This window comes from Periplaneta americana, chromosome 7 (genome assembly GCF_040183065.1).
Source record: "Periplaneta americana isolate PAMFEO1 chromosome 7, P.americana_PAMFEO1_priV1, whole genome shotgun sequence".
In the NCBI taxonomy this organism is placed as follows: domain Eukaryota; kingdom Metazoa; phylum Arthropoda; class Insecta; order Blattodea; family Blattidae; genus Periplaneta; species Periplaneta americana.
The window spans coordinates 745,590-772,500 of NC_091123.1; the positions used below are offsets into that span (position 1 = coordinate 745,590).

Genomic DNA, 26,911 nt, shown 5'->3' on the forward strand with positions numbered 1-26,911 from the left:
ATGCATTTCTGGATTCGCCCATACGTGCTACATGCCCTGCCCATCTCAAACGTCTGGATTTAATGTTCCTAATTATGTTAGGTGAAGAATACAATGCGTGCAGTTCTGTGTTGTGTAACTTTCTCCATTCTCCTGTAACTTCATCCCTCTTAACCCCAAATATTTTCCTAAGCACCTTATTCTCAAACACCCTTAACCTATGTTCTTCTCTCAAAGTGAGAGTCCAAGTTTCACAACCATAAAGAACAACCGGTAATATAACTATTTTATAAATTCTAACTTTCAGATTTTTTGACAGCAGACTGGATGATAAAAGCTTCTCAACCGAATAATAACAGGCATTTCCCATATTTATTCTGCGTTTAATTTCCTCCCGAGTATCATTTATATTTGTTACTGTTGCTGCAAGATATTTGAATTTTTCCACATAATGAAAGAAACTGTGAAGATGATGGTACATTCTTATTACAGGATATATTTGGCAACAGCTTCGTTACATTTGACATGAAATAATCTTAACACATCTTTCGTACTTGGATACTACGTAACAGCCTGCCAGTTCTGACAACTTTGATTTAAATACAACATTTTCCATATCGTCATTTTCCTCGCGTAACACATTTTCTAGAAGTGAAAAAGAATACTTAAAAAACGAGCAACCATGGAGAATTGTACGTATTTAATATAAAATCTTACTGAAGTAAGTTTGCGTGCAGATGATGTATCAGTTTATTTTATTATTTAATTTAACATGACTATTACAATTTTATTACGTTACACCAATAAAACAATACGAAAGGACGTCTTTCAACCAATCATGGTTGCTTTCACACAATTTTATCGCGTCCCTAGCATTTGTTTATTTTTATCACTACCCTAGCATTTGTTTCTTTGTTTGCCAACATTTCAAACTGCACTGGTCTGGACGTCAAAAAACAGAAAATTACAAACCACTCCAGTCGATGCACAGCACTTTCAAATATGACTCGCATTGGCATTCAAGAACAAGAATTAATAAAGATCACTGGTCATGTATGAAGAGCACCATTTGGAAATCCCCAATAAGTTGAGGAGTACACCATGTACATCAACGAGTTCACTTCTTTTACGCACACGTCCAATATAACATCAACTGAACCACCAACCACTAAAACATTCAAATTTGAAAATTGTACTTTCAATAATTGTTTATTTTAAAATTATTCATGTTTGTTTTTTATGTCATCATCGTTAATTAAAATGTTTCTTGTTTATTTCATCATCCCTAATTAAAACTTTTCTAACACTTGTTTATATTATTTAGGTTATGTTATAGCTTCTGCTATACAGTATGATATTATGGATAGTCACGTATCAGAGATTGTTTAATACTAAGATTTATTGAAATTCATCTGTCAAGTGACGTTCATTACTGGGATTGGGATAATTGAAGTGGAATGCAAATGTTTTAATAAAAATGAAACTGAATCAACAAAGCCTTCTTGACTAGTAACCGTCCACAGAGTTCAATGAAGATTCCATAGTTGGCACAACTGATACCGGTAACAAGAAAACATAATCATAAAACACTACTGCCATCTAGCGTAATGTTGCGATGGTACAATAATACATTTGAAGACAGTTGTATTTTCGTTAGCCAATTAATATTTTATTATATTGGAGTACTTTGTTACTTCTAATCTTTATATACTTTCTTCTAATCGTGTAATAGTCAATTAAATCCCACTCGAGTTTTGATTTTCTCTAGATAAATCTGTTCGTGTTCCACTCGCAGATTTATCGATAAAAATCAAAACCTCTAGTGAGATTACTGTTGATAAAAACTACCAGAGTGAAAGAGATTTACAGGCCTACATTTCAGTAACGGTTCAATTGCGTTCATGTTTAGATATTTGGGTGAAATGAATAAAAAATTAGGTAGTAGTATAATAACAATAATGGTGGTAGTGTTATTAGTAGCAACAAGTTGCAGTAGCAGTAGTAGTGAATCATTTCAATGTACTCCACATATCTAACAACAAAGTAACTCGAATTTCCTGTCCACAGAAAACCTCCGTGATTAGAGAATTTAACACTTATTATCAGTGGCTTCACGAACACTTGTGTTCCAATTCCTTATCCACCTGCACAAAAGCGAAAATTTGATTCTTCATTCATGGGGACATGGTGAAGAGATAGTAAAAGACTTGGGGTGGGAATTTCTCAAATCAAGGCGACGAAAAACCAGACTCACCGCATTGTTTAAGGCACAAATGGGACACAAAGTATGGACCGACATCAATGCTAGATTAGCAACACCATCATACTTAGGAAGGGCTGATCATATTAGGAAGTTTAAATGTAGAAAACAAAGAACCGACGTGGCAAATTTTTCCTTTGTTAACCGCACAATAGCAGACTGGAACAGCTTACCTGCGGCAATCTTTCAGGGTTGTCCCCTTAAAATCAATACATTTAAGGAAAGGTTGAGAAGATTAGACTGAAAATGTAATTGTAGGGCAGTGTAATTATCTAAATTGTGTCATATAATTAATTAAGTTGATATATAATTAAACAGATATGTAATTAATTAAGATGCTATGTAATTACTTAAGTTGATAATAGTTGGGTTTAATAGAAGTAGGCAACTTATAAGTTAGGTTTACTTTTGCTTATTGTAGGGGTTAATATAGCTTAGTTTTTATTTATAGTCCTCGGTTTATTGCATCTATTTAATCATAGTTACAATTAGATTTACGTTTATTTTTATTATTATTTTTTTCTGCAATTATTGCACATTTTATTAATATTTATTGTAATGTTATTATTGTACAGGGACATCATTTTATTTTACTAACATTTCTAATATTAACCTGGCTATACCTTTGGATTAACGGTTAAGAACCGGAAACGCCGCTTGCTACCTCCTTCCACGACTGGAGTTCGATGATACTGGCATATTATTCACACAAATCACTTAACTATGTATAGGAGGGAAGAAAAGTAGTTCATCCCTTTACGTAAACTAGCAAAATCGCGATTTTGAGTTTGATCATTTTCATTAGGTTTTTGTTTAATCAAAATACAGTACAGTATTAACAATGAGTGTTTTTACTCACGAACTGAGCTGTCCATGTGGACGTATTCATTATGCAGTGTATATTATACTGTCTACAGCACATTAGCGTACAATATAGAGAATGAAGTTAAATTGAAAAATAATCATAATAGGGATATTTAAACACATTTTTTGAAAATGGTGGCCGTTCATTTCGATACAAACTTCTTTTCTAATGTGCATATTATCGCACTATAGACTACTGTACGTAATTCCAATTACCAGGTTCGTCCTTCGTATTAGTAACTCATGTTGAAATAATTCTGTACCTACTCTATAAAAGAGTACCTTACGTACTGTTAATTCAATTTCACTTCTGCCCGATCCGAGAAGACAAAATTTCTCAGACATGCTATCTACTGTCCGTCCAAGGGGTTACGTCGCAGCGTCGTAGAAAGAGAGGAAATCACGTGACAGTTAATTACTTAACGAAGCCCTTTTATTTAAGTTATTTTAAACAATTGTATGGGTATAACATTACGTAGACGTCCAATTCCTAACAGAAATTAATGTTCCCAGAGAAGAGCTAAGACAGCCCAGCCACTAGCCTTTACAGAGAGGCGAATAGAAGCAGGTGGGGGAAACCGGGATGCGACGTAGACAAATAGAAAATGATTCAATATTGAAAGCTCTTTCGTCACTGGAAAACGCGAACAAATTTTTTGAACGTACTGTTTACTATGACCGTAAGGCTACTGTGACTGTATATGCGGTCTTTGCATCTGTGTGGAGGACGGTTGAACTTCATTAGCAGAAGGGGTGGGAGTGAAGTACATTCAAAAACTCAGGTACAATAAAAATTGAAGTAAAAATAAAATGATGTCCCTGTATATTATATATCACTGCCACCGGGTGTAGGCCTATACCCAATTGTAGTGTTTAATAAGTACATACATGCATACATACATACATGCAAACATACATACATACATACAATATGGAAAACGGTTTTTGTATATTTTAAGGTAGTATAAAAACATTTTATAATAATAATAATAATAATAATAATAATAATAATAATAATAATAATGATAATAATAATCCCCTCTTTTAGTATTCTATTATTGTTGTGCTGGATAAACTGTCACAAGGAGCTGAACGCACTGGTTCAGTTCGTCTAGTAATGGAATATGGTGCTGCATGTTGGGATCCTTAAAGAATAGAACATATTAAGACACTGGAAAAGATTCAAAAACGGGCTCTCAAGTGATGTCGGAAAAATTCACCATTAAAATGGGACACATTCACGGAAAGGAGAACGCGAATTCGATTATGCGCACTGTTCAAAACATACAGAGGTGAGCCTGCCTGGAGAGAAATAAAGAATAGGTTGCAGCCGCCAAATTACTCTTCAAGGAACGACCACTCATATAAATTGAGGGAAAGAAGACAGAGGACGGACACTGGAAAGTTTTCTTTTCTCAATCGTACTATCAGGGACTGGAATGCTTTACCTGCAGACTTACTAAAGGCTTGACCAATAACTAAAAATGTATTTAAAAATAGGCTTAAGGACTTTACTAATAGACGATAATTATACACAGTATTTAAAGGGTGTAAATGATATTTTGTTATTGAAGTGTTCTATCAGTGAAGAATTATGTCGTGTCAGTGAAGTGTGTAGTGTAAGTGAAACGTGTTCCTGTTAGTGAAGCTTTATAGTTTATAGTGGCAGTGCAATAGTATTTGAACAGTGAAATGTTTTTGAAGTGTTAGTGAAATCAGGATAGAATCAGTGAAATGTGTCGTAGTTCCAGTGGAGTGAGTGAGTTGACAGCGAAATGAGTGTAATGTTCAAAGGTACTTGTGCAGATATGAACATATCATACTCGTGGGTTTTAGTTCGATCTTAGCTTTAAGATACAAATTAGATTTATTTCAAATGTTATTTTAAGTGATCGTTTCATTTCATTTAGTATATTCCCTGTTATTATTATTATTATTATTATTAATTATTAGTATTATTATTAATTGTATTTTTTATTAATTGTGTTTATTATTGTCATTATTGAGTGTAATTAGTTACCACTGCCACCGGGTATATACCCATTGCAGTGTGAATAAATACATACATACATTACATGCTCTGAAGATCAAATACCGTCTCGTGAGACAACACAGAATAACTCATACCTATTTCGTATGGAAGGGAAATAAACCGTCAGTTTCTCGCCGTGAATGAAAAAAAAAAAAATCTGCTTAATTTGTAGCGATAAAGTCCGCTGCTCGAATATCTGGGCGTACAAAGGCAGATGCTGATTGGCGTGCCTCTCCACCACTAATTGACTTGACCGCGAACATGGGGATCCCTTCAGCACGTAACGAGGCCCTTCAGTGCTGCCAACCTTCATTAATTAGAACGGTGTAAAAATAAACAGATAAAAACACCACTCCCCATATAATACCAACAGAGACGACTCTTCTGCTGGGTTGGCTGCGAAGTAGCGTCAAGAGGTATAGAGCATTTCACTATTCAGAACAGATTGTTATTATTATTATACTTACTTACTGGCTTTTAAGGAACCCGGAGGTTCATTGCCGCCCTCACATAAGCCCGCCATTGGTCCCTATCCTGTGCAAGATTAATCCAGTCTCTATCATCATATCCCACCTCCCTCAAATCCATTTTAATATTATCTTCCCATCTACGTCTCGACCTCCCTAAAGGTCTTTTTCCCTCCGGCCTCCCAACTAACACTCTATATGCATTTCTGGATTCGCCCATACGTGCTACATGCCCTGCCCATCTCAAACGTCTGGATTTAATGTTCCTAATTATGTCAGGTGAAGAATACAATGCGTGCAGTTCTGTGTTGTGTAACTTTCTTCATTCTCCTGTAACTTCATCCCTCTTAGCCCCAAATATTTTCCTAAGCACCTTATTCTCAAACACCCTTAACCTATGTTCCTCTCTCAAAGTGAGAGTCCAAGTTTCACAACCATAAAGAACAACCGGTAATATAACTGTTTTATAAATTCTAACTTTCAGATTTTTTGACAGCAGACTGGATGATAAAAGCTTCTCAACCGAATAATAACAGGCATTTCCCATATTTATTCTGCGTTTAATTTCCTCCCGAGTGTCATTTATATTTGTTACTGTTGCTCCCAGATATTTGAACTTCTCCACCTCTTCAAAAGATAAATTTCCAATTTTTATATTTCCATTTCGTACAATATTCTCGTCACGAGACATAGGGGAGAGTTGGATAGTATCGGACATCGGGTAATATCGGACAGTGAGTTTCTTTCATCTACCACCAGATGGTAGTACCTGAATAACATGGTTACGTCTCTGTATGCATAATCACAGAAACGTAACCATGTCAATCAGGTACTATCATCGTGTGGTAGATGAAAGAAACGCACTGTCCGATACTACCCGATGTCCGATACTACCCAACTCTCCCCTAATCATATATTATTATTATTATTATTATTATTATTATTATCATCGCTTAAATTTCATTGAGATAGACTACACTTTAAAACAAACGAAATTAACATAACTTCATGACTCAAATACATTGGTACGCTTTTGAGGACGATAATTTTATAAACATACCTACTGAATAACAGCCATGCAAATACAAATTTGCATTGACTATGATACATTCCGATAAGAGATTTTTTTACTTTTAATGCTGTACGATAGGCAGATCGAAACTTGAATATAATAAATGTCTACAGTTTGTATTTTCAATAAAAATGATTGTGCATAATAAGAACAAAATGTCCCGAGATAATCACAGATTTCTGTGGCATGCGATTTATAATTGATTGTTATGAGCAAGCTACTTAAGGCTAGTTACTAATACTGTTTCCTGCGTTCTCAGAGGTACTTTTCCACTGGTTTCAAAGGATCCTACAAAATAAATTTCATTTATTATTAACAATGGTTTACGCACTCAGTTTAAAATTACGAACAGTTTATATATTACAGACTTAAATGGCAAACACAATATGTAAAGTGAATGTACATACTTCAATTACGTATAAGTTTGTAGTACTTGTCATGTTAAATGAAAATACAGGGTTATTTAAAAGTCCCGCACCACCTAAATAACTTTTGAATCATGTGGTTCAGTGACTTGAAACTTGGTATGTGAGGATAACCATATACTAATAACTCAATAATGGTATTAGCGAGTTTGGTCTACTTCCGGTTTAACCGCAAGTTACTCCAACTCTCTTGTTTTAAATGGAACACCCAATATATATTTGTATTTTTGAATAAAGCTCATTAAGAGCTTTTCAAAAAGTACCCACACTTGATACTTCTGTACAAATTCAGTGTTGCTAAATAAAAATGGAAGTGGTGCAAGATATTCCTAAAGCCTGGTTAAATCATTCCTTAAATGGCTTCTATGATCGAGTGACACATTGTAAAGCAGCTGAAGGCTACCAATTTGAACACATAATTTAGAAGGTGAGCTAGCTTTGTTTTGTTTTTTTTAAGGAAGGAATATTTTATTATTTTAATATTCGATACACTTTTCTGTTTTCTTGACTTAGCAACACTGAATTTGTACAGAAGTATCGAGTGTGGGTACTTTTTGAAAAGCTCTTAATGAGCACTGTTCAAAAATAAAAATATATATTGGGTGTTCCATTTAAAATAAGAGAGTTGGAGTTACTTCCGGTTAAACCGGTACAAGTCGCTATCATTCTGGCATTTCTTGTTATGTTACAATAATAAACTAATGCACCCAAACAAATGCCTACTTCAATTTCTATTAAATGTGTGAAATTCTTTATTCTTGCTCGTTTAACTATCCCTTTTTATTTCTGGAAATATTTCTTACATGAGGAAAAACCTACCTTAAAGGATGTCACATCTAAATTAAAATTGTCTGAACTGCCAGAATGTTACGGAACATCGAAGATACAAGGATGTGTAAAGATTATTTCATGTCAAATGTAAAGAAACTGAATTCTTTGTCAAACTACACAGATATGTGTTATTTTCGTCAACGTATGAGACACACGTCAAGTGTAAACATTTGTGTCAATACCAAATTAGCGCTGACACCTTCATCGGAAGGCCATGGCACCTGCCAATATTACTTGTAGGGACGCCCCACAATTGTTGACTTCATCAATCAATCTGGATTCCTACGTCAGATGACACCCCATGTCAATAAAAGAGGACATTTTATTGATGTGCAGTCAAAGGCAGTACGTTGTGAAGGCTGCAATCGAATTCAATTTACAGTCGACGTCTTTTACGCATCTGCACGGGTTAGAATGCTCGCCAGTGATGTGCAGATTGTCTCGTATCGTTTTGCTCTTTAACACAGACCACATGGATACACTTACTTACTTACTGGCTTTTAAGGAACCCGGAGGTTCATTGCCGCCCTCACATAAGCTCGCAATTGGTCCCTATCCTGAGCAAGATTAATCCAGTCTCTATCATCATACCCCACCTCCCTCAAATCCATTTTAATATTATCCTCCCATCTACGTCTCGGCCTCCCTAAAGGTCTTTTTCCCTCCGGTCTCCCAAATAACACTCTATATACATTTCTGGATTCGCCCATACGTGCTACATGCCCTGCCCATCTCAAACGTCTGGATTTCAAGTTCCTAATTATGTCAGGTGAAGAATACAATGCGTGCAGTTCTGTGTTGTGTAACTTTCTCCATTCTCCTGTAACTTCATCCCGCTTAGCCCCAAATATTTTCCTAAGAACCTTACTCTCAAACACCCTTAATCTCTGTTCCTCTCTCAAGTGAGGGTCCAAGTTTCACAACCATACAGAACAACCGGTAATATAACTGTTTTATAAATTCTAACTTTCAGATTTTTGGACAGCAGACTGGATGATAAGAGCTTCTCAACCGAATAATAACAGGCATTTCCCATATTTATTCTCTGTTTAATTTCCTCCCTAGTGTAATTTATATTTGTTACTGTTGCTCCAAGATATTTGAATTTTTCCACCTCTTCGAAGGATAAACCTCCAATATTTATATTTCCATTTCGTACAATATTCCCGTCACGAGACATAATCATATACTTTGTCTTTTCGGGATTTACTTCCAAACCGATCGCTTTACTTGCTTCAAGTAAAATTTCCGTGTTTTCCCTAACCGTTTGTGTATTTTCTCCTAACATATTCACGTCATCTGCATAGACAAGAAGCTGATGTAACCCGTTCAATTCCAAACCCTCTCTGTTATCCTGAACTTTCCTAATGGGATACTCTAGAGCAAAGTTATAAAGTAAAGGTGATAGTGCATCTCCCTGCTTTAGCCCGCAGTGAATTGGAAACGCATCTGACAGAAACTGACCTATACCACAGTCTGCTATATACAGTCGCGAAGCTTGAGGTGATTTTTTGCAAATCTCGTATTAAAGCACTCCAAGCGGTTAGCAACTAGAAACAATAGACTGTCCACGGTCGACTTTGGACTGTGTCGTATTTCTATCGAGTGCTAGGTCGTTGCGTATTTCACATTGATGCTTGTGAAATGTTCGTTATTGGTTGTAATGAAAATATTAATGGCTAAAATACAATAATTGGAATAATAATATTTTACTAGAGACTTAGAAAAATTAAGTTTGTTTTAATGAAATTTATTTATCACGTTTTATTTTCAATTCTGGTGGGATTATTATTGCTTAAGCCTACTTTTTTTTTTCAAAGGATATGTTTTTAATTATAGCTGTTAATTTTGTTGTTATTTCTATTTGTTGCTTTACTAGAGACGTAGAAAAAGTCTGTTACAATAAAATTTATTAATCACGTTTTATTTCTAATTCTGGTGTGATTATTATTGCTTAACCTCATCCCACTTTGTTAACTACGTAAGCCTACACTACAAGTACCGGTACACGTAAGTTACTCCATTAATTCATATTTCCATTAGCCTATTATTGTTGTAAAGGGAAATGCAAATTAATATTTATTGGTTTCATAGTTAATTATCGCTATAATCTTGAATGAGTGAAGCGATTATAGTAAATTTGAGTTCATTTTGCACAAAAAAAATAATATTAACCTATTTCTTGCAGGTATCTTCGAGTTTATGGTGGAATTTAATATACTTCATTAAAATAATAAATTAACTTTATGCATTTAATATTTCAATAATGGAAGGAAGGTGTTAATTTTTCCAAAAGAACACAACGAAAGTGTAACATATTTTGTCGTCTACTAGGAGAGAGATCTGCGATGATGAGGCGATAGTAGCGATCCTAGTGGTGGGCAACTACCCATGTTTGCATTTTTACTACATATTGAGCTTCGCGACTGTATATAGTAGACTGTGCCTATACGGACTCTGCCGTACGTTTCACTGATACACAAATAATAATAATAATAATAATAATAATAATAATAATAATAATAATAATAATATTTACTATGGTAAGATACAAAGCACTGAAAAGAATATATATATATATATATATATATATATATATATATATATATCATAAAGTATGTACAGTTTATTTCTGTGTTTCTCACGAATTTTGAAGCAGAATTTCAAAGTATGCACAACAAAGTATGCTTCAGTATTAGTCTTTATAAATTTATATTCACTGTGCATGCGGTTTTGCAGTTTATCATCACGAATTCATAATCATAGTAATTGAATCCGGGCGACGCGCAAGCAGGGAGATTGTTCTGTTGATTAGTCCGTATAATTACTGTTCCATTATGTTATTATGTTTACATTAGAGCAATTGATCCGGTAGGCACATCATTTAGGAGGGAAATTCTATAAGCGGGGATTAAAATGGTGCAATCTGATCACGGTAACAGGCTGGAATTGTTCTCCGTGCACAAGTCATCAATAATCGGCGATAATAAATTACTGAACTACTTTTTGGCTTGCAGATCATGAGTATTGTGACGTCAGCGTTATCCATTTTAACATCCTCACGGATATGCATCCCTGACATCCAGAGATTGGCTTGCATATGCAATCTGTCTACTGAATTAATGCAGGTGATGTTTATATTCTGCAGTGCAGCACTTGCAACTTTATCAGGAACGAGAACAACACCGAAACACTTCAAGCTTATCAGACGACTTTCTTTTCTATGTAGCCTAGGATGAACTCAGAAATGAAGACGTAATGGTAACAGCAACCGAAAGTACGCTTCACAGGGAAATTATTTGCTGTAGCTACACAGAACTGTTTACACTTTTCGTTGTACATCACAACCAGTGTTGCCAATTCAGCGGTTTTCCCGCTAAATCTAGTCTTTTTGGATAACCGTCTCGCGGGTAAAATTATATTACCCCGCTTAGCGGGAATACTAGCGGTTTTTAATCTTTAACATTTCAGAAATGAAATTCATATTAGCATTATAAGCGGCTTTCATAATTACGTTTAACTCGTTCAGTGTGTGTTCTGTGAAATAATGGATGTGTTAATGTAGTGATAATTCCATATTATATATGTTACCGTTGAAACCCGAAATCCGTCAAAACCAGTTCAACTAGTAAAAACTAGTTTAAGCAAATAAAGATAGAACGTGGGTTTTCGTATAATCTAGAATCAATGTCAGGTTAGGTTTGGTTTGTTTAGATTTTTGTTTGGTAAAAGTCCAAAAAAAAAAAACAAAACAAAACAAACAAACAAACAAACAAACAAACAAAAAAAAACCTATACAAACCAAACCTAACCTGTCATTGATTCTAGATCTTACGAAGATTCGCTTTCTATCTATCTACATTTTAAAATTACTTTTTACTAGCCTAGTTGAAACTGGTTTTGTCGAATTTTGGGTTTTAACGGTAACGTATATAGTGCAATAAGAATTTAAATATATTTTGTCTGTGATAAAAGTGTTCAAGATTGCTTTATAGCGCCACATTGGCAATGGAAAAAGTATGGAAAATTCGTTACATTGGCGGGCGGATATCGTTACATTGGCGGGTGGATGCTCTATCTTCATTATTATTATTATTATTATTATTATTATTATTATTATTATTATTATTATTATTATTTAATAATAAGTATTCTTTAAAATCTAGAGATATTTGCTAGAAAATCGCGGGTATTCGAAAGTCGTCTGGCGGGATTATACGAACAACTGTTGGCAACACTGATCACAACCTCCGGCCAGAAGAGGAGGGGACCCTTATTAACCTCCTGCTACCAAGGTTTACTACAGTTGACTAATATAAAGGGGGGGGGGTAATGTAACTATCGCCATCAAAATCATATACCTGTCTTTATTTAGAATTTAGAATATGTAACAATTTATGTACTATTGAGTGTAGACCTCAAGAAAATATAAAAATGTAAAATAATCGTCCAATTTTTTAAAATACAGGGTGGTTCAAAAGTCCCCTTCTATAGTGTTCAAAACGTACACCAACATTTAAAAACTTTAGATATGTACGGGTTACATCAGCTGCTTGTCTATGCGGATGACGTGAATATGTTAGGAGAAAATCCACAAACGATTAGAGAAAACACGGGAATTTTACTGCAAGCAAGTAAAGAGATAGGTTTGGAAGTAAATCCCGAAAAGACAAAGTATATGATTATGTCTCGTGATCAGAACATAGTACGAAATGGAATTATAAAAATTGTAAATTTATCCTTTGAAAAGGCGGAAAAATTCAAATATCTTGGAGCAACAGTAACAAATATAAATGATACTCGGGAGGAAATAAAACACAGAATATATATGGGAAATGCCTGTTATTATTCGGATGAGAAGCTTTTATCATCTAATCTGCTGTCAAAAAATCTGAAAGTTAGAATTTATAAAACAGTTATATTACCGGTTGTTCTGTATGGCTGTGAAACTTGGACTCTCACTTTTTAGAGAGGAACATAGGTTAAGGGTGTTTAAGAATAAGGTGCTTAGGAAAATATTTGAGGCTAAGAGGGATGAAGTTACAGGAGAATGGAGAAAGTTACACAACACAGAACTGCACGCATTGTATTCTTCACCTGACATAATTAGGAACATTAAATCCAGACGTTTGAGATGGGCAGGGCATGTAGCACGTATGGGCGAATCCAGAAATGCATATAGAGTGTTAGTTGGGAGGCCGGAGGGAAAAATACCTTAAGGGAGGCTGAGACTTAGATGGGAGGATAATATTAAAATGGATTTGAGGGAGGTGGGATATGATGATAGAGACTGGATTAATCTTGCTCAGGATAGGGACCGATGGCGGGCTTATGTGAGGGCGACAATGAACCTCCGGGTTCCTTAAAAGCCATAAGTAAGTATATTCTGAAAGCGTAATTAAGCAAGCAATCTAAGTGTTGCATTACTGCACAAACGTGTTGACTGTCTCCAGTAGGCCTCTTTAACATGTAGTAAATTTCCGCTATTTTTGCTTCTCTCTGGTAATGCCATAGGAACAGTTTATCAAACAACATTTCAATCATAGCATCTCGTGTTGTAACAACGCCACGAATTCCACGTTTGTTGCTCATTCAACCTCCCTGAGGGCGAAGAAACAAATCCCGCCTCCCTCTCCCTCTGTACACGTATCACGTGAAATATATATATATCAAAGGGAATTTTTACTTGCAGCTTCCATTCAGAATAATTTATAATGGCAGAGAAAGCAAACTGCTGTACGTATTATAATCCATTACTGCGCAGCCCTCGGGGAGGACGGCGGTCTTTGACTTGGACAACAAAGATCACGTGATATCTTTGAAGCACTGGGGATTCCCGAAACACAGTGAAACATATTACGAATAAGAAACGGAAGGCGAGAATGAATGAATGAAGGAAGGAATGAATAAGTGAATGAATGATTGAATGAATGAATGAGCGAATGAATGAATAAGTGAGTGAATGAATGAATAAGTGAATGAATTAATTAAGGAATGAGTGAATGAGTGAATAAGTGAGTGAATGAGTGAATGAAGGAATGAGTGAATGAATGAATAAGTGAATGAATGAGTGAATGAAGGAATGAATGAATGAATGAGTGAATGAATGAATGAGTAAATGAATGAGTGAATGAATGAATGAAGGAAGGAATGAGTGAATGAATGAGTGAGTGAGTGAATGAATGAGTGAATAGGTGAATTAATGAGTGAATGAAGGAATGAGTGAATGAATGAGTGAGTGAGTGAATAATTGAATTAATGAGTGAATGAAGGAATGAGTGAGTGAATAGGTGAATTAATAAGTGAATGAATGAGTGAGTGAATAGGTGAATTAATAAGTGAATGAAGGAATGAGTGAATGAATGAGTGAGTGAATGGAGGAAGGAATGAGTGAATGAATAAGTGAATGAATGAATGAATGAATGAGTGAATTAATTAATGAATGAGAGAATTAATGAATGAGTGAATGAATGAATGAGTGAATTAATGAATGAATGAGAGAATGAATGAGTGAATTAATGAATGAATGAGTGAATTAATGAATGAATGAGAGAATGAATGAATGAATGAAACGCGCGCTGAGTGTTGTATGCTTGGAGATACAATGTTTTTAAACGTTTCTTTTTCTTTTTTTTTACCTTTTTGCGAACCACTTCTACATTAATGTTATGGACACTTTGTTCTTTAAGTTTCGTAACAAGTTTGTGAAATAATTCCCTCTTGTTTAATGTTAATTTTTATTATTATTGAAGTATTTCTCGTGCCGTGTATATTCCACGGAAGTTCGTACATCTCATGCAATTCTAAAAATATTACAATAAGTTGAATATATACTGTATATTTTATTTATTTATTTATTGGTTATGACTTATGGAAAAGTACACAGACTAGATGTCAATCAAAACTCCTTCTTCACATAAATGTACATCAACAATTGAACTTACGATGTTTTAGTGATAATGAGTCACATAAGCAGCAGCTATAAAATAGGTAGGTGCAACTCATTAGCAATAGAAATAAAAGAAATGAAAACGTGAAAGAGATGTAGCTTGTAAGTATTAAGTATTGTCAAAAAATAAGAAATTTTATAAATTGATAACATTTTGTATGGCCGAAACAAGGGAACAGTTGTAATATTTTTTTCGATCTAGAGATATTAAATACAAAATTTATTCTATATATATTTGGAGGGATACAAACTGGAATTACTTTGAGTATATCAGCGGAATTGGTATTATTTTTATTCATGATTTTCTGAGAAATGTCATCGAGTAAGTGGTTCTTCTGTCATTGAACGTATGGAAACCAAAAATTCATCTCAATAATGTAAGTAGTTGGGATCTGGAATGGACAAGGTACTTTGAATATCTTGATATATAGGAACCAAAGGAATTTATTCTGTATCAACTCGATAGAATGAACGTTGTTTTTGTAACGAGGATTCCAAATTATTGTAGCAAATTCCACTAGCTTCTAGGCCTAATCTAAAAACAGGTGGTTGCTTGAATAATTTCGAATTAAAAATCCAAGTGATTTGTAAGCAGAATTAGTAATTGTTAAAATGTGATGTTTGAAAGTTAAATTAATCTCAAATTCGATACCGAAATTAATTAGCTATTAATTTAAACCATAAACACACTATCCACAATATCTGCTTGCCAAGTTGCTACAAGTCAGCGTTCACACGAGGAAAGTGGTGGAGTCAAGTTGATCACGTGACGGGAAAGTAGACACAAAAGTTGAAGGGTCGCCAACTCGAATTCTGCTTGACCGACAAGTCACAACTTGACTGTCTCGACCATATAACACGCGGAAAGTTGAAGGAAAGTCGACTTGCTTCTAGCACTTGACTCCTCTATACCATACATGGGCACAATTTTCGGTTACGTGAGGCACTCGATTTGAAATAGTTTGTTTACTAGGAGAGGAGACTGCAGAGTAGGATGGGAAATATAAACTGCTGTGACCTGCGTCACCTTATCGTAATCGCTAAGGCGGTCAGTGGCGAATTATTAGGAAAGCGCTTGGTTAACGTGAGAGACTCGAAAACTTTTATTCAATTTGGCAAATTAATTCGGCAGCTTTAATCATAAACCTCTTTACTGTTCCTCCATCATTGAATTGATTTAAATCACAGGCGAGAAATTGCGTAACTAGCCAATAATATTCCATCACGTTGTCTACGTTTATTTTCCTGAATATTCTGGTGTTTCTCAACATTACTTAATAGATTTGCACGTTCTCGACCTAAAATAATTTCAGAAAATCATATTTCGTTTTCTACGCACATTCGATATTTTTTTTATAAATTTCTTTTGGAAATAATACGTACAAACAACATTTAATTCCTCGTAGGCTACCTTTTAATGCAGCGTGTTTAAGGTATAATGTCGTATTTAGTATACTAGGCAAATGTTAAGATCATAAATTTTCTTCAAATAGTACGAAAAATAACATTTAATTTGTCTTACCTTCTAATTCAGCATGATCTTTATGACATAAGGAGTAATGTCGTTGTATATTAAATTTATTAATGCCTAATAGGATTTTCGAGCATAACATACATCGTATGTTCTCCCCTTCTAAACAGCAAAAAAAAAGAAACTCTTCCTCCCATTTCTCATGAAATAATCGTTTTCTAACGCGTACACACTGCTTTGATAATGCCATTATGCCACCACTGATACTGCTTATGAAACTGATATAGAATCTGCCCACGCCTAGGAGCTGTGTGAGGGAGGAACGGGGACTGTGAAGATGATGTCACTCAGAGCGATAAGCTTTTTTAAGGTCAGTGAGGCACAAATTCTCAAGTGAGGCACGATGCCCATCTGTGCTCTAAACTATCCCAGTGTGAACCACGGCCAACTGGATGACTGCGACTGTCAACACAGCGTACAAAGACCTTGAGGTTCCCCACAACAATCAAATATAAGTTATGTTCGCTTTTTCCTTCAGTGAAGACATTCTCATCAAACCATGCCCCTTTCCCCATCGTGCCCGGACAACTTGGTTACGGTTGTCACTATATGCTGTAAAAGGAAATACCAGGAAAGGAAAGGTTTAGAGACTGAGGGCAGCCTGCAGCATCGCCCTCTGATTGTGATCGTGTCCACATCCGAGCAAACACACGGAATCATACTTCAATATTTGCATTTCTGTCTGAGACCGGTTTATCTGCTAATCTCGAACCGTGTAACTGCGGACTGAGAATGTTTACAAATATAATGGACTGTGGAAATTGACAGAAATATCTGCTTTCACGATGCAGTTCCTAGTTCGAATTCCGGAGTCATGGTGGACAGTGTCGGTGTTGGAACAGGAATATTGCTCATCCTTCACTGTCGCGCACTAACTAAGTAGGTCTACACGACGACAATAACGTATCAATAAGTGGAAAAAAAGAAAGAAAACTAAAGAAGAAATTACATGAGAATATGAAAATATTAAAAAATACAAGAATGTCAGGAAAAGAACATTGAAGAAATGAACAAACCATATGACAAGACAACAGTTAAGAATACTAAGGAAAAAGAGCAGGTGAAAAAGAAGAATATAACGGCATAAGTAAATGTAGAATGATGTAAGTAAGAGGAAACCGGTAAGACGGCGTACAATGGAAAGAGAAGAGGAAACAAGAGAAGTAAAAAAAGAAGAATAATGATCAATAAAGGAAGAGAAAGGATATAAATAAAACAAAGAAGCAAGAATAATACAAATCCGATAAAATAAGGTGAGATATGAAGGATGAATGGTATAGATAATGTTTTATAAACTTGGTTTCTGAATAACTTTTCTGTACCCCATTAATAGACTGAGGCTAACTTTGTGATGAATGGCGAGTTCATATCAAATAAGGTTTTTGATTTTGAGATATTAAATAACAAATTTCTTCTGGATCTAAGTGCGGGATAAAAATAAATTGAATCAGTTTGGGTATTTCAGCGGAATCGATATTATTTGTTGGATAAATCGCAATATAGCGAACGCCAATAGGGGAAGTTATCCCCACCCACATGAAATGTGCATTCGACAAAACACTCGCCTATCACGTAGAGTGTCTGTTGAGCTAGTAGGGGAAAAGTGGAAGGGATCGTGGGCGGAGCTTCTACGTTCGCTATATTGCGATTTGCCCTATTTGTTAATATTTTTCTTAGAAATATCAAGTAAGTGATTCTTCTGTCATTGAGCGCAGACAAACCAAAAACTGATCTCAATAATCTAGTTGGAATGGACAAGGAACTTCAATGTTTTATGTTAGGTATAGGAACGTAGGAATTTATTCTGTATCAACTCAACTGAAAGAACGTTGTTCTTGCAAAGAGGATTCCAAATGATGTAAATACAGGAAATGAACACGGGAAGGAGAAAACGAATTAATTAATAACTTACGTACTTACTGGCTTTTAAGGAACCCGGAGGTTCATTGCCGCCCTCACATAAGCCCGCCATTGGTCCCTATCCTGAGCAAGATTAATCCAGTCTCTATCATCATATCCCACCTCCCTCAAATCCATTTTAATATTATCTTCCCATCTACGTCTCGGCTTCTCCAAAGGTCTTTTCCCCTCCGGCCTCCCAACTAACAATCTATATGAATTTCTGAATTCGCCCATACGTGCTACATGCCCGGCCCATCTCAAACGTCTGGATTTAATGTTCCTAATTATGCCAGATGAAGAATACAATGCGTGCAGTTCTGTGTTGTGTAAATTTCTCCATTCTCCTGTAACTTCATTCCTCTTAGCCCCAAATATTTTCCTAAGCACCTTATTCTCAAACACCCTTAACCTATGTTCCTCTCTCAAAGTGAGAGTCCAAGTTTCACAACCATAAAGAACAACCGGTAATATAACTGTTTTATAAATTCTAACTTTCAGATTTTTTGACAGCAGACTGGATGATAAAAGCTTCTCAACCGAATAATAACACGCATTTCCCATATTTATTCTGTGTTTAATTTCCTCCCGAGTATCATTTATATTTATATTTTTAAATTAATGACAGTAAAACAAAAGTGACATATGCAGTGTCACAATTAACTGCAGAATCGAACTGCAACGTAATCGACAGATGACCAGAATATTTTGCCTGGAGACCTTAATCAGGAACAGAGATTTGACGTGTTGTAAATGTACTACACGGGCCTCTTAGCTTTACTTCCCTCCCGGAGAAAGTGTTGCTAAGTATTTTATCGCCCTCACCGAATCCGGGCGAAACGATAACAATGATCTGAGAAGAACGGAAGAGAGATCATAAGGGGAAGATTGAAACAAATAAGGAAATGGAGGAAATGAAGGACTAAGTCAAAAAGCGAAATGATAAAAATATTGCGGTAAGAGAGACGAAAAGGCAGATTACTGTTCCCAGCAGCCCGGGGTGATTAATGGTCGGCGTGTCACAATCACGTGTAGCCCGCAGCCAGAGCTTGTCCGCTTCCCCGACAGGTGGCAGCAGTCGTGTCGTGATGTCAAGCCCTGTTCCTTGCTCCAGGAACCGTATCTGCGGCCTTACACAGGGAGGCTCGAACATGCAAACGCCTGCCTGCGGCACACTGACAGAGCACCAGGGTTCCATTCCAAGCAACTAGCGACTAGCGTAAACATGTATCCCGTTCTGCTCTGCAAGGAACTCTCCCATTTCACAAACAATGCCTTTTAAATGTAATACAAGTCACGTGTTCCGGAGAAGATGACGTCACATCGTTAGGAAAATGGGAACACTCAAGAGTACGTGTAGCCACATTAAGATCCAATCACATTATACGGAACGTCAACGTCACGTCACGGACCTGCAGCGTTACATCAAAATATTGTACAACGCGGGTGGAGATTCGAATCCCGCCTCGGCTCATTACTTGGTTGCATTTTTTCCCGATATTCCCCTCCCCCACATATAAGGCGAACTCACGTTGTAACTATAGTACCACAGTTTAGTATATACAGTTGCGAAGCTCAATACTTACTAAATATGCATCCATAGATAGTTGCTAGCCACCAGGATCGCTACTATCGCCTCATCACAGACTCTTTCCCCAGCAGACGATAAAATGTATTGTAGGCTACTTTTGATATCGTGTTCTTTTGAAAAAATTAACACCTTCCTTCCACTATTGAAATACGAAATAAATAAGGGTTATATATTATTTTCATAAAGTATATATTATATTTTATAAACTCACCTTCCTGGATCTTTCGGAAGAAGGATAACTCTGACCTTTTTCCTTACAATTTATAGTGCAAAAAAACGTCTCCTTGTCACATATTATTACTCAAATTATTGTATTTTAGCCATTTACAGTTATCACAACCGATAACGAACATTTCACAGTTTACACAACTTTTCACAACAATGCGAAATACGATCTAGACCAGGCCGTAATGTTTGTTCGGGTTTTCTATTTCAGTGTATGGAGCTCAGTGAAATATTATATTATAACTTTATTGCGTATCATTGCTAAGCTTTATTTAGTGTAATGTGTCCATAAGTTCCGTTTACTTCTTGTTGCATAATATGTTGCAGAAATAATCACAAAACTGTGTTATTTTAATGTGAAGAGAATTTCACATGTTAACATAATCTGTTCGCATCAACATTTCAAGTTTAGAATGGAAGCTATTTTGAGGTTTAATAAAAAAGAATTTATATTGTGATTTAATATAGCACATCTACCTTCCTTGATAAAGACAGAAAATTTACCATACCACTCCTATGAAATTTGTGTACGTACGATTGTTACTTCGTCTCTTAGGTAGTAGATAAATACAATAATTCAGTACTCAATTGTAGTATTAAAATACAGACAAATTGAATGTGCGGGGTATCGTACATGCCATAATGCTTAATTATAATGTATACTTGCGAATTTAGGAATATAAGATATAGTAAACATAACATATAATATTTCCATATGAATGGCAGGGCATTGGAGACCACTAAAATTAGACAGAAAGGGGCAACTGGTACAGTAAACATAACCTATAATTTCAACATATCTAAATATCCGTGCGGTGCAACTGAAAATTATTGAATCGTGCATAAATGAATGTACAAGAATTTCGCAATATTTAATCGAAATAAAGACAGGTATTACACATACGAACAACGTCATTTTCACACCAAAAATAATATTACACCTTAACTCGCAAGTGAATTATGTCTGAAGTGTCTCCTAATCGTTTTAAATTTTATTAATGCAATTACACTACATTTTAGAGAAACATATGTTACTGTTTATGCATTCCAACTAATTTATATGGTTGAAACGCCGTCCTTCGTGAACGGGTTAAGCGAGTCACATGGTCTGCCTTACGCCCTGTATTAGATCACGATGCCAGTGACACCAGCGAATAGGGATTATAAAGAATGGACACTTCGCGTCGGTACCTTTGATGTAGCCGGACCGATTTCAATGACCTTCAAGCCAGCTAGAGCGTCAGATTCTGCTTTCTCCCTAGAGTTGGCGCTGACATCACACCAGCTAGCCGTCGACACAGCGGAAATATAATACATATAATTAATAGATCTAGGTACATTATGTACTCAAATAAAATAAATTGGATCCATAAAATAATAAATCCGTCATTAACTGTAATGTCTAGACTCTAGAGTTCCTTTATAATGAGAGTTGAGACGTTGACCCCAACAACAATTAAGATATGTAATGATTTGATAGCGCTGAAAATGGAAAAACAAAACTCTTACGAGAAGTAAAACCATATACCTATATTATATTATATTATATACAAATATTAAACGAATTTGATACATAATTTTATAATGTATTATATTATTTTATAATATAATTTATGATATCTGAAATATAAAATATTATTATTACAACTAGTTTGTCACTGAGAAATCAGGAAAAGCTGTTAACTTGAATTTATTTGAAGCAAAGCGTTACTGGATTATGCAATAAGGTAGGCGATGTTTCGATCCTGTGCCTTAACTCTATTCTCAATTATTATCTTAGCGTATGCTCAATTACACTAACCTCTAGCGCTTGAAAGTGGAACTAACCGCTGGCGCACAGAGAAACAAAACACAGTAAAATTCGCTCAGTGTCCATTCTTTATAATCTCTATTCGCTGGTGACACAGTCTATTGTTCCTAGTACTCACAGCGCTACAAGTGGCTAGCAACTATCGCGAGAAATGCAAAAAAACATCCCAAGCTTCGCAACTGTATAAAGTAAACTGTGATAGTACTTCGCTATCATAAGTCTGCCCACGCTGACAATGTTGTAGTTATGGTTTCATCCGTCGGAATACATCAAAAGCGCAAAATTCAAACTTAAATAACTGGAAATTTTCAGCTCATGGCTTTGTTCTGACATGAAAAAGAAAAATGTGTGGTGTAAAACCTTTTGGCCAACCCTCATATTAAAAAAGGAATAGTCAGAGATATGTTTGCATAGCACAAGCAGAAGCAAGGAGACATTTCTGTTTCAAGTGTGTAACCAGTAATTGCCTGATCCTGTATTAAGAGAACAACACCCCACAAGCCTTCTTTTAAGAAACAGTTTTCTTTATCAATCTTTTCATATTAAATTATTATCCTATTTAAAAAATCTAACGGTCGCATATTTTTTAAGTAACTTCTTGAAAATACCAGTAAATAATGTGCTATATATATATATTTGGTTTCGAATCGTATCAGTCCAAAGGTCCCAGAACATAAATGCGTAATTAAATTTTAAACTTATGGAGCGCAAACTAAAATAATTTCATGCAATAATTTATTCCAGGTTAATTTAAAATACAACTACTGTAAATTCCATCCCAAATTCCATGACATCCACTTGTTGCGTTCCAAATTTAAAGCTCCGAATTAGTGTGATGGTCATTTGTTTGTCTGTTTGACAAAATGGAAGCGCATACAAATTTGACAGCTGCTGACAGCATTTCACCGCTGACTTCTTGTTAACATATGAATGCCGCACATCACGCCGCGTATTGTTGACATGTTTGCGGATTTCGGTTGCTATGTTAACTAACTTCGGTAACCATAGCGAAGTCCCAAATTGTGACAGGATTGATTACAGTCAGCTATCTCTGTGTGTAATTAAGAACAACAAGCTACGGGATATATTATCACCTTAATATGCAGTACCGGTTAGCGTGTCTGGCCGCGAAACCAGGTGGCCCGTTTTTGATTCCCGGCCGGGGCAAGTTACCTGGTTGAGGTTTTTTCCGGGGTTTTTCCTCAAACCAATATGAGCAAATGCTGGGTAAAGGCTGGTTCACAATAAACCGGGAACGAGAATCGGAACGAAAACGAAAACGGTAAAATTGTTAAAATGTGTACATTTAAAAGTGAGCATTCACAATTAACGAAAAGCTTGCCGGAGCCCGGGATCGGGAACGGAGAGTTAGCCAAGTTTCAACTTTGGCGTTCACTAGATTCATTCTATTGCCATCTAAAAGCTATTTTGTCGTCGTACATTTTGTAGCAAGAAGACCGTGACATAACCTATGCATTATTTTGTTCTGTGCTATGTAATCATGGAGCAAGTTTTATTTGATGAGATTCTAATTTTGAGTGTTGAGGAAAATCCTCACGTTTACGATAAGCGGCGCGCCTCGTATAAAGATGAGAAAATCAAGGAGAATACGTGGCTTTCAATAGCTGCATCTTTGAACACCGATCGTAAGTGAATCATATTTTATTACTGTATTGGTTGTATTACACACTACATATTCATGCTTCAATTCAATAACTACTGTTGTGTTCATTTTTGTTCTATTACAAATGTTTCTTCTCTAATTATTTTACGTTATGGTAGACTTAAAATAGGTTGTGATAATAAAGATGCATGGGCATATTTATAATGAAATGTTTCAGTTGAAATTTCGAAGTTGGTTAACCTGTGTTTATGTTGGCTGCCTTGTACTCATGAGAGAACGCCATTGGTCAATTATACACAAATAACATCAGAATGCGTAATATCGACTTTACATATCGTTATTGACATGCATATCGATATGCATAGTCGTCTACGTTCTCGGTTTATTGTGAATCAAAAATTTTCATATTCACGTCCTCTGCTTCTCGTTTTCATTCTGGTTCTCGTTCCCGGTTTATTGTGAACCAGCCTTAACTTTCGGTGTTGGATCCCGGACTCATTTCACCGACATTATCACCTTCATCTCATTCAAACGCTAAATAACCTACGATGTTGATAAAGCGTCGTAAAATAACCTACTAAAATATAAAAAAAAATACGCATAAGATGCCTTCTTACCACGTCTGTGTCGCTTATTTCGTGTACTGACATTTCTATTCTTGTCCCACAACTTAGATCAGTATTTAGCTCTTCTCTGTCACTATTCCTATTTGACTGTCTGGAATCTCTTGATAAATATTTCTTTCTCTTAGTTCTGTTATTCAATCAGCTGTTATGAATAACATTTACTCTTCGTTTCAATTCAATTTTCTAATTTTATTAATAATTTTTCTTTCTTGAACTTCGTATAATGAAAAAGTAAAGTGAAATAATAATAATAATAATAATAATAATAATAATAATAATAATAATAATCATATGGCTACGTCTGTTCCCTCCTCCTTTCCAAGGTCTTCTTCCTAAGTCCCGACATCCTTGACATGGTCCGTCATTAAGATCTACTTTGCAATGCTAGTGTGACATTCTAGGCCAGCCGTGGCGAAAATGTGACTCACAAGCACATTGTGGCTCGCAATAATAGCTATGCGCTTCTTACCTGCTACAAACCCCACCCTCTCACTCACTGGAGTCAAACTCCGTTCCACTTGTATTTGTCTCTGACCTGCGAGTGGCATATGTCTCTCTCGAAACCATGTACGAAAGTTCCAAGTAGGATGGGAGGACGCATTTTTTTGCTGCCAATATGATGAGAATATTAAATGTATGATTTATTCACAAGTATTACGAGGAAAACGGTTGTATAACATAAAACGGCATTATACTACATGTTACTCATGAAACATTAAAAGGTTAAGTGTTATTATTATTATTATTATTATTATTATTATTATTATTATTATTATTATTATTATTATTATCATTTCTGTACGTCGACCCTTTTTCAGCAGATGTACGAATAATGCGGTTAGATCTTCAATTTAAACTCATAGATTTATAATGTGATGTCAAATGAAAGCTAGATGTAAGGACTTGACAAATGTTGAACTTTCAAATCTTTGCCAAAAAATAAATATCCGAAGCTTCGTTCTTTCGCTTGCTCTGTTGAAGCCATGTTCGCTGCAACTTGCGTTTGTGAAAAATTATTTTCAACAATGAAAACAGTAAAAAACGACATTTAGATCACGACTGACAGACAAATACCTTCGTGATCAGCTACGACTGGCAGTAAGTGACATAATTCCTGATTTTGAAACTTTGTCGCAGAGACATTCTGAAGACAGTTAATTTTAGGTTGTGATAATGTGTCCTATGATTTCTCATTCATTTCTTTCTTCGTAACACGTACTAAACATTAGTTTGTAGTCTTGTACTGTACAAAATTATATTTGAGTGCTTGACGTAAGGAAAATGAAAATCCGTTAATAAGTCAGACAGTTGCTTCACTTCCCCTTCGGGTGTCCGCCTCCTTCCATAGGTGCTATGAACGCTGCAGGTTACACAGTGGCTCGGCGCACGATCACATTTTCGCCACGGCTGCTCTAGAACGATGCGATTGCGAATGAAAACACGCCACTAGTGAAAAATCAACAAATCGTAGGCGCTCCGAGCAAAATGGTAACCAACGATTGTCGTTCAACGTGTCATCGTTCAACAATAATCGTTGAACGATCATCGCAATAGTCGCACCGAGGAAAACGTACTGTGACAGCGGGGTGAGATTCGAACTCACGACCAGCGTCCCGCAAGAGAGAAGATCGCGCGGGCTCCATGAAGCACTGAGGGACGGCGCGCGGCGGAGAAAGGGGAAAGGGCCTATGCGAGAGGGGAGGCTGCGCGCGCAGCTGCTACTTACGAAGTGAAGGGGGAACGGACCTTCCCGACTCTTCCAGAAGCCCGTCGAAGTGGAAAAATCGCGAATTCGAAGTCTCTCGGTTACGTTGCTGTGGTTATAAATTACGGACGCGAAGGAGTTTGTGTGTCATTCATGATTAGTTCAGTCAGTAAGCCAGCGAACAGAGCAAGCCAGTCTTGTGTATCGGAGTTCGACTCGAGTGTGCGTCCGCAACTGCGTCAGCATCCGAAGGCCTGAGTTCGAGTGCAGTGGACCGCAATTGGAGGGACCTGAGTTCGAGTGCAGTGGACCGCAGTTGGAGGGACCTGAGTTCGAGTACAGTGAACTGTCTCTGAAGGTCTGTGGTTCGAGATACTGTGAACTCGAGTGACTGAGCTAGAAGAACTGTGAACTGAGAAGTGACAGTTCTGATTTGTAAATAGCGCTTTGTAAATATTAGTTAAGATTAACAGTTCATTGTTGTTCGTAATAGTCCAAGTAAATTGTCATTGCGTCAGTGGAGTGCTATAACGAATACTGTGTTGAGTGAAAATCCTATTGTTGACGAGAGCGTTTAAGGTGAATTGTAGAAAGGAATTATTGTTGGAAGAATAAAATCCTATTGTTGAGTTGAAATAAATTTACAGTACCTTAACAAGCTTTCTTTGCGCTATATCGAAAGGTCGCCGCCTGTGGTCGATGATATAGATCTGACATGCACGCACCATACACAATGCTCATTTATGTCTTTCGTTGCAGCTTCATCATGTATCGATTTTTCGCTGTTACCTCCTTTCGTCCCTATATTCATTTTTTCCCTTGTGTGTCCATTTCCACTCCGTCTTCCCCCTGCCTTATTTTCTATTACCTCTACTCTCCTATCTTCCGTCACTTCCTCTTCAATTCCTTGCTTCCTCTTTTCTTTACTTCCCCTCCGTCACCTTCTTGTTCTCTCCTTCACCTTTCATTTGTTTTTTCACTCTTGTATTCTTCCTTCCTTCTGTTTCTTTTTTTGTCACTA

General features: G+C 36.1%; 1 protein-coding gene across 4 annotated transcripts in view; it reads left to right on the top strand.

Moving 5' to 3' along the window:
* Window positions 1–26,911, top strand: part of LOC138702818 (glutamate receptor 1-like) — a 789,302-nt gene that overhangs the window by 573,037 nt on the left and 189,354 nt on the right. The window lies entirely within an intron of this gene.